Genomic DNA, 7,733 nt, shown 5'->3' with positions numbered 1-7,733 from the left:
AACAAAGTAAACTGATTGGCGGTGGTGGTTGGTTGGTGTGGTTGGGGCAAGGCTGTCGAGGGTAATGAGAAGGCACAACTGGTAATTGCGACAGAATTGCCCTGCTAGCCATGGCGAACAATGAAGTGGAGCAGATTATCATCCCGGAAGGAATGGGGTGCAGATATCGCTGCCAGGATGAATGGGCGAATAATTACCTGCCTATGGTGGAAGGGTTGGCGATGTGACTTCAACTTTTGGAGTTGAAACTATTCTGGTGAGGAAGCCTGAATAAACTATATCACGTGATATTTTAAAGTAAATTTGATGTGTATGACGAAACGAGTATAAATGTATTCCTTAACTGGGATGGCCGTTATTATTTATTTTGATCATGGCGGGAGTGGAGCATTATCTGTATTTGACGAGTCTGGGCAACACCAACATCCACCCCCATAACCAGCCCCATCGCTTTGAAAATAGAATCACTCACCCCCATCCATCTTGATCCAAATAAGGAATATGAAGTAGGTCTGATAAGCTGCTTTTATCCAAAACAGTTCTTGGGTCTAGTGGCGGGTGATTATGCTTGCAGGATTGAGATTTGGGCCATAGCTCACGTCGATGAAACACGCATGTATAAACTCCATACATACACACCTCGAACGAGCATGGAGGTGGGCGATACTAAGTATATGGTTGACATCATTAATATCGAATTGGCCGAAGAATTAAAAAGCAATATGAAGACTATGATCGGTATTTTGAGGGTGATCAGTTTTTTAACTATAATGAAAAAACGCGAAGGGTGGAACGCATCCTTCGGAATGCCCTGCAATGCGACAACAATGGCCATTTCTGCTATTTGACTGCGAAATTTGGATTAAGGATGGCTCAAGTCTTGGGGTTTGATTATCACGCCAAGTATAATTTATACAGTTCATACGCCGAAAACGACTCGACCTTTATTCCCGCCCCTTTCCCGCCTCGAATTGATGGGGGAATATATTTCGCACTATTTTACGTGGACTCTGTGTCACCGACGATATATGGCGGTCAGCATGTCAACTTATTAGAAGTCATTAGCACGGAATCCGCTGGCAGTAAAGATTTTTATCAGACCATATAAACCGCTCAGTAAAACTATTATCGATTCGATTGCGATTCAACTCGCGGATCAAGTTGGCCGGGCCATTCACTTTGAGAGGGGTAAATCAATTACATTCTTACTGCATATCAGACATAAATAAATAGCCGGTGATTATGCTCGGTGTCTTATTCGTGACGTGGTGGTCATCATGACGAGAGCGTTCACACCTCCCACTCGAGAGGAATATGACTTGCTTTTTACGCAAAGCAAAGGCAAAGGGTTAGACGACATCCGGGTTTTTATTCCACCTCATTCAAGAAGAGGTGGCGGTCTATTTTCCGTGTTGAGCGGCTTTGCTAAAAGAGCAATTCCCTTTCTCATGCGCACTGTGGTACCCGAAGCGCTCCAAATGGGAAAAGGTTTATTATCAGATGTTTTAGAAGAGAAACGACTTCGCGAATCATTAAGAAATAGAGGCGTCGCGCCGTGAATGGTGTGGGCGAAAGGATAGTTTGAGGTGGACGAGTAATGAAAAAGAGGAAAGTTGGAGTCAGAACAAAAAAAAGAGAAAACAGCCAACCAGGCAACTGAAAAGAAAGACTTGCTAAAAAGCAGATATCTTCAATATTTAGCTAAGTCGCGAAGATGACTCATTACAGACCGGATGTACAGGGGGGAGCGACCTCCACCTTCTTGAGCTGACGGCTGTGACTGAGAATTCCCTGCGGGTGAATCGCCTGCATACCATCGAATCGTCAGTCGCTGCGAGGCGAAAGTTGGATGTATTACCCGTTAATTTAGACGCTAATGCTAATAATCATGTGGGAATTAACGACCCTTACATTGAAAGGCGAAAGTTGGACGTATTACCCGTTAATTTAGACGCTAATGCTAATAATCATGCGAGGATTAACGACCCTTACATTGCCTGGCAATCCAGGACAATTTTTGGATCTATCAACGCTGTCTCTAGAATTGTGAGTTAGTGTGGCGAAGGCGGATGACTCGCCACTAGATGAGGACGATCATGTCGTCTGTAGTAATGGCTTGAATAATACAAATCTTCCGCGAACAGCTTGTGGAGTAATCCTCTTTGTTTAGCTATCACGCCTTCATTAAAATGATTACAACAATCCCTCAGGATAAAATCTATTCTATCGGTCGCGTCGCCTTCTACCACCGCGATTATGATGGATCAAAAGGCATAATCAATAAATTTGATGAAGACTGTTTCACGGGTGGGAATAAAGACGAGAAACAAATGATAAATGATTGTCGAACGCACGGCCTTTCGATGACTGCGCCTTTGTTTTCGGATATATCAAGTCTGGACGCTTACCTACTTGACTCTGTCGATGTGAGAATTCGATTAGAATTGGCTAACAAAACATGGATTCTTAATTCACACCAGGACGCCAGCAGTTTCAAATTTAAGCTCGAGATGGCTAAGTTATGGGTTGACCTCGTCACGTCACCTCGCCTTAGAATCGTTAAATATCTCCTTGACTCTAAATCCAATGCAATACTCTTTCAATAGGACACTCAATAAGACGTATGTGTTAGGCGCCAATCAAACGTTTTTGATTGCCGAATTACCTTTCGCGCAAATCATACTTCAAAATTTGACCATGGCAATAGTTGATATGGACAGCTTACAAGGCGTAATTGATAAGAATGGTATATATTTTCGTAGCTCTTTTCGTTCGTAGCTCTTTCCCGCATCACACATCGAAATTATTTTACACGAATCTTGAATCACTAGGATTGGACAAGCTTCTTTAACTTTGTGACGGAGGACGTGCACAATGCCATCCCTCTGGATAAATCAGGAAATCTAAGAATTAATCTGTCTTTTTCTAATTGACGTAATCACAACCGCGTCATCATGTTTTTCGCCGATACTACTGGCGTCATAGAAATTGATCATTATCGTCACGTTCGCTGCATTGTACGCGCATAAGCCGTTATGAATGCATGTGAAATACAAGCCGGTCTAGCAGGCATCTTGGGCGATCGAGTTTATTTTTTAGGCTGTCATGACCAACGTCGTGTGACAGACCTAATAGATCTTGCCAGAAAACAGGCGAAGCCATGCGTTTTCATTCTAAATACATTGAGTGGGTCGAAGACCATGGGTCAGTGGATTACTGTTTATCTTAATTTTCAAAGTCAGACCATAGGCTATTACGATAGCTATAACTTTCATCCCAAATACAATCCCGCAGTCTTACATCATTTTATGCAAACTTATCCACATATGAAAATTAGCACATTAAATTATTGACTTCAGGGGTTGAACTCCCCTGTGTGTGGCATTTATTGCATGTTCTTTTGCCTTCTACTGAGTTGGTATACATCAAAAAGTGCAATGCGTATTATTCACGCCACCTTCAAAAAGCATCAATATCTATATTATGACAAAAAAAATTACTCGTATGGCTTACGTAATATTTCGTAAAATGCCACATTGTATGCCTACCTTTTATCCGGCTGGCAGCTGAGCGAGTTGTTATAACATCTGAAAGCAGTAATAAGCTAGATGGGAAAAGAGGGGATGGGGGAATGGGGTCAATATGAGTTAAATGCTGACGGATAAGCGTCACTTCGCCATCACTTCTCAACCCAGTCGGTCGTCGAAGACTCATCTCCAAGAATGGAACAAGCTGACAAGCATTTCATCTTGAGGACCCCGGGTAAGTACGCCATTGCCTTGCGTGTCATCACGCACCTTCGACATTGTAAATTACATTAACATTCTATGCCAATGAATAAGAAGAGGAGGGAGAAAAATGCAAGAATAAAGGCAGGAATCCTTGGGTCCAGAGAATCAGTGTTGGAGAAGAAAGGGTGAAGAGCGAGAATCCACTCGTGCCACGGCATTGTACCACAAGATCTTGGGGTCCAAATTAAGTTTCTTTTAATTAACAAATCTCTGACCATGCATTGTGACCATCTTCTTGTCGATGGGCACCGTAGCAACAACTGCAGAAGACGAGGAGTAGACGAGAAGTAAAAAAAAGGAGCCGCCGATAGCGTGTTCATATCATCCAATACAAGATTAGTAGAGACGATTGAAAATGAGGAGCGAGTCCCTCTTAGTAAGGGGGACCCAACGGTACTTGAAAACCTCATCTTGCCTTAATCGTGGCTGGACCCAGGTTTCGTCTGCATCACGAGGTTTGCCTTTGCAGTATATGACAGGCTATGAGGAAGGGACATCAACCCAGTCGAAGACCAAGCCAATTGTTACACATTGAGCAAGCTAAGGACTGACAGGAGGACAAGCAGGAGGGGGCTGATTCTGGAAAACCAACCCCATTGGCTGAGGTGGTCAAAGAAGAGACTCCGAATGAGGGGAAATACCAGATCCTCGAGTGCCAGTCTACGAAGAAACAGATAAAAGAGATCGACGAGGATCTCTTCTTTTCCTATCCTGCTTCACTGTGCACAAAGTCCTTAAACTCCTGGAAGAAGTCCATGAAATCTTCCGAAGAAGTAGTCCGTTGCGTCGTCTAGGGAGAAGGCAGGCTGGCAAGTGTGACCAGGACATGGTGAGACGAATGTCCAGAAGCCGAATGCCTAGAGGAACGCCCAGGAGTGGTTTGGGACAGATAAACTGCATACCAGGAGCAGTAGAGGAAGAAATAGAGGCCTGGGAGGTAGGTCCTTTTGAAGACAAGAAGGAAGACTACCTCTGTGGGCGAGATGTAAAGCCGCTGTCATCTATTTGTCGTGCTAAGTCCCGTAGATATTTGACCTAGTGCAGGCCTTTCGAGCTGAGGACCAGTTCTGCATTAGTAGGGTACGTTGATGGGCCTCATCAGGGGCTGGAGGCACAACGAATAGCCTCCTCCTTCGAAGAGCAGGTGCCATAGTTCTACGTTCTAATTGCCTCCCTGAACACGAGTAGCGTGGATTGTACAATGTTTCTGTCCGTCTAAAGAGAACCCAGCATTCTAGCATTCTTCCTGGAAGCAAGATATCTTGTCCTCTTCCAACGTAGAAGCCTCCTGGCTTGCAAACTAATAAAACACCAATGAAAGCGAGGATGATGGAGAGTTAAGTAACAACACAACAAGGTAACGCCTAAGAGTTATCCTCAAGGGTCAGAGTCAGCTTCAGGAAAACCTGTAGCTATGTAACTATGAGGGAGGTGGGCAACCACAGGTCATCGTCAGCCTGGCCAGAGTGAGCGCCCTGAACACTACTAACGAAGAGTAAAATATTAAACAGCTGCGAAAAGTCACCTAAGGGGCACCCACACCCCTTAAATGGCATCTCTATCCCTTAGGATACCCTTATGGGGTAACCTTACTTATGCGGTGGTACTCCTATCCTCTACCGCTTAAGGGGTAGCTGCCTCTATCCCTGTAAGGAAAAGGAGTTCGCCCAATCCTTTATGTGGAGGAGGAAGGATAAAGGTCTCTCCAGCACCCCCTAGGAAGTATACACAACTTCTTAAGCGCTCGGCATAATCCTCCCAAGTAATAGACCTGATCCCTTATGGGGTAGGCCCGGTCACTTAAGGGCTCTATCCGGTCCCCTATGGGCTGCCTTAACCCCCTAAGGGAAATCCTGAGTTCACCCCAGAGGCGTCAAGGCAACCACTAGAAGAACACGACGTCCACAGTGAGAGTCGTGGGAAAACTCTGCTGACCAAAAGAGAGCCAAGGAAAAGGAGTCAAGGAGGAGCCACGTCATCTTCGGGCACAGCAGGCAGAGAAGGACTCCATTCCATGACTCTCTCAAAAGAGAAACTGAGGGGAGTGACATGGGGAAATTAGAAGAAATGATGAAGTAACATTTAACTCCAACTCAGACCTTAAACAAAGCACAGCACCACAGCTTTGGCAAAACGAAACTGCAGCTGTGAAAAAAAAAACACGTTCGGAAAGAGTAGACGGAAACGCTGTCCCTCCACACTAAAAACGCACACCTGTCCCTCGCAGCAAGATCTTAGGAAAGCTAAGGAAAGCAATTGACAGAAAGACGAAGAAACTTAACTTTTTTTTTCTGTATTTTATCACTTAAGGCCTTTATTTCACAGGTCCTTTGAGACCTGAGGGAGAAAATGGTGAGAGGAAAACAGTGCAGCCGGGCTCCCCCTACCAGTCAACTGCCAACTGGCTAATGTGGTAAACATCATTACTCCCCCTTCCCATAAAAAAAAAAAAAAAGTAAGGATAAGAAAGAGCGTACCCAGAAAGAAGCACCTCCATGGAGGCAAAAAAAGTAACTCACGAACGATCCTAGAAGAAAGCAGAAGATTGAACTAAACACCGACAAAACCAAGAGAGCGCAAAAAAAAAAAAAAAAAAAAAGCGGTACATATTCCTGCCTTTTGCACAGATGTGGTTCACATCTTCATTTTCTTCATAGCTGGTTGCAGTATAGAATAATCTAGATGTTTTTTTTTTTTTTTTCGGTAGTATGTGGCGCGTCCTTATAAACCCCATTTTCTAAGAAAGGGCGCTTACCTACCAGTATAGCACAGTGCGCGAGTGAGACGAGGCTCCTTAAAATTATGGTAATAACAAGAATAATAATAATTATTAATATCATTATTATTATTTTTGATAATAATAACAATAATAAAAATAATATGATTATTGCCTGATTATTATTATTATTTTATTATTATTTTGAATATCATAATTATTATTATTATTATTATTATTATTATTATTATTATTATTATTATTATTATTATTATTATTGTTATTATTCCCATTATTATTATTAGCATCAATATTATAATTGAACGTGACCTAGGCCTAATTCGCGACCTTTGATCTAATTTTAAATTTGTGGAGAACCGTCACTCCTCTATTAACATTTTCTTTTCTTTACTGAAACGCAGGTATCTGAGTCAACTGCAATTAACCCCTTCTCTGTTCCCTCTTACTTTCTCTGTCCTTAATTATTAATCCAAAATTGGATGTTGTGTCTCTGTGAGGAATAACTTAACATGCTGTCATGCCCTCGTTCTTGAATGTCCTGAATTTTCTATCGTCTGGCCTCGATTACAAAGTCACTCTCAGATATTATTCATTTGTGTTGTACTATACCTTCACTCAACTCCTCAAAGTATTAAAAAAAAAAAAAATATATATATATATATATATATATATATATAGAGAGAGAGAGAGAGAGAGAGAGAGAGAGAGAGAGAGAGAGAGAGAGAGAGAGAGAGAGAGAGAGAGAGAGTTTCCTTATGTTTAGCTCATTATCATTAAAAAATGGATGTCGTAACTGTGTTTTGCTAAATATTAGTTACTCTCAGTACATAGTTAATACTATGTACATCTAGAATTAATATCTACCACCCAATTATCACTGCTGCTCCCCAAAAAATTATTTAGCTTACATGGGCTCCCTGCACTTCTAAAATTACCTTTATGTTAAGTTAATTAAGTTAGCGAGAAATTGCAAAAAAGAAAGGAAAAGAAATGATCGTAACACGATTACAAAAAACAATCCTTGTCTTTTACTGAGGAAGACCCCAAGTCCCAAACATTACATCTCGAAGGTATAGGAGTGACTGCGTCGTCAGGACGGGTAGATCGCTAGGCCAAAATTCTGAGAGATTGCCCGGTGGAAGAAGACTATTTGGTTAACTGTATTTTTCCTGTTTATGGATGATTGATTTGTATTTATTTTTGGG

This window comes from Scylla paramamosain, chromosome 37 (assembly GCF_035594125.1).
Source record: "Scylla paramamosain isolate STU-SP2022 chromosome 37, ASM3559412v1, whole genome shotgun sequence".
Classification (NCBI taxonomy): Eukaryota; Metazoa; Arthropoda; class Malacostraca; order Decapoda; family Portunidae; genus Scylla; species Scylla paramamosain.
The sequence above is the reverse complement of the archived record's forward strand: the minus strand, read 5'-3'. Positions refer to the sequence as shown.